This window comes from Myotis davidii, unplaced genomic scaffold (genome assembly GCF_000327345.1).
Source record: "Myotis davidii unplaced genomic scaffold, ASM32734v1 scaffold401, whole genome shotgun sequence".
NCBI lineage: Eukaryota > Metazoa > Chordata > Mammalia > Chiroptera > Vespertilionidae > Myotis > Myotis davidii.
Window position 1 is genome coordinate 865428 of NW_006291020.1, and position 1880 is coordinate 867307.

Consider the following 1880-nt stretch of genomic DNA (forward strand, 5'->3'; position numbering starts at 1 on the left):
CTGCACAAGCTGAGGAGGCAGCCGGCAGGTCCTGTGAGCCGTGTGGGCTTTTTGCTTAGGGGAGACCCTACTGAAAGGAAGGAGGGGCCCTGGCTGGGACCGACGCCTGTGCCGCTCTGGCCCGGGTCAGCCACGGCGCGACCCAGGGAGTAGCACCCGCACTCGCCCGCCTTTCGTGGGGAGGAAGTCAACGGAGTTTGGGTGTTGACACATTCAGCCACTGAGTGATCGCAGTGAGCCGTTCCCAGCCCTCTCCCCACCGAGGCCGCGTCTGTCGTTTCCCTCAGGGCTCCATGTACCGAGGACTCTGCCTATCAAACGAAGCTGCATTTCGTCACATACAGTTGATTCAGATGTACATTTCATGGCTGGTGTGGGTTTCAGCGTATCATGGCCTCACTAATATTAAAATCCGACAATGGTGCCGTAAGCCAAAGGCTCTGGTTCTCTGTGCAGCTTCTTCAGCGGTATCTCCAGTAGATGTAACATGCCCTCCAGGCTTTTAAAAACACAGATAAAACGGTGGAAACCTCCAGGCCCGAGGAGGCTGGCCGTGCTCCCAGCGGGCTGGTGGTGCTGCTGCTTCTGGCTGAGGTTGGCTGACGGCCACAAGCGGCATGTGTCTAGGAACACGCAGCGGACAGGAGGGGCTGCCCGTACTGCCGGGAGCCCCTGAGCTTGGGAACAGCCCGCAGAGCCTGGCCTTCCGACAGCTCTTCACTCGCTCCGCTTCTGAAAGGCAGCGTCCGCTTCTCGTAGACAGAAGTATGGCTGCGGTGGGAAAGCTGTTTCTTGGTGGCAGGCTGGTCTGCAGACAGGGCCCACGGAGGCTGCCCCGCTCTCAGCAAGGAAGGACGGTGTCCTCAGCCCCTGGTGTGGCTGCTCCCTGCTGGGACCCAGCTACCGTGGGACTCCCATGGGGCTCTGTCACAGCCACGCCGTACCTCTGTCGTACCTTGACCATATCAAGGGAGCTGAATAGACCAGAGAACCCCACAAGGTGTTACGATGGTAGAAGTGGTGCAACTCCGGGATGTTGTTTCAGGAGCAAACGCTGAGAGAAACCCCAGAGGGTTGTGTGTGGGCAGGGCACAGGCTGAGGGAGACGCCGGAGGTTGCTGTCTGTCCATGTGGTCAGCCATTCAGTCAACGTATATTTGAGTGTCAACCCAGATGTGCCTCATTGATGATAAATTGGAGGCCCAATTTCCAGACCCCAATACCAGATACCAGATAAAAATTATCATGTTATATTAAAGGTTTAAATTACAGTTATTATTCTAACATTTAAAGGACTTATATGCACCAAACTTTAAGAGCTTGGCATTAGTGAACTCGCTTAATTCTTATAATCACCCTGTGAGGTAGGTACCGTTGTCATCAATTCTCAGATGAGAGAACTAAGGTCCAGAGAGGCGATCTGACTTTCCCAGGGACACAAAGCTGGTGGGTGGCGGAGCGGGATTCAGACCCTGGCGGATGGTTGCAGAGCCCACACCCCTCACCTTCGTGCTCTAAGGCCCGGGCCTCTGGAGGGCCTCGGGTCGTTTGACCAGCGAAGCGTGTCTGAGTTGACATTCCAGTCCAGTTAGCACAGCCTGCCTTTCAAGTCCCGGGGTCTGACGGGGTCTGACGATCACTAATTTGGGAGTAATAGTTCTTTGGGGCCTAGACTCACCTAATCACTCCACAGGTTGGCCTCAGGCAATTCAAAGAGCTGCTGGTGGGAGCTTTACCATCAGAGGTCAGGCTTGAGCTCTGCAGACCGGGCAGCTGCCACAGGCCCCGGCCAGGTCTGGCGCAGAGCAGAGTGTGCGGAGGTGTTGGAGGTCTTCTCTGAGCGTCGGTGGGAGGGAACACAGGCTGGAGGTGGCCCCATC

General features: G+C 56.4%; 1 protein-coding gene across 2 annotated transcripts in view; it reads left to right on the forward strand.

Annotated features, from left to right (window-relative positions):
- ACP6 (acid phosphatase 6, lysophosphatidic) overlaps positions 1–1880 on the forward strand; it is a 24118-nt gene that overhangs the window by 7732 nt on the left and 14506 nt on the right. The gene's annotated exons all lie outside the window — the stretch shown is intronic.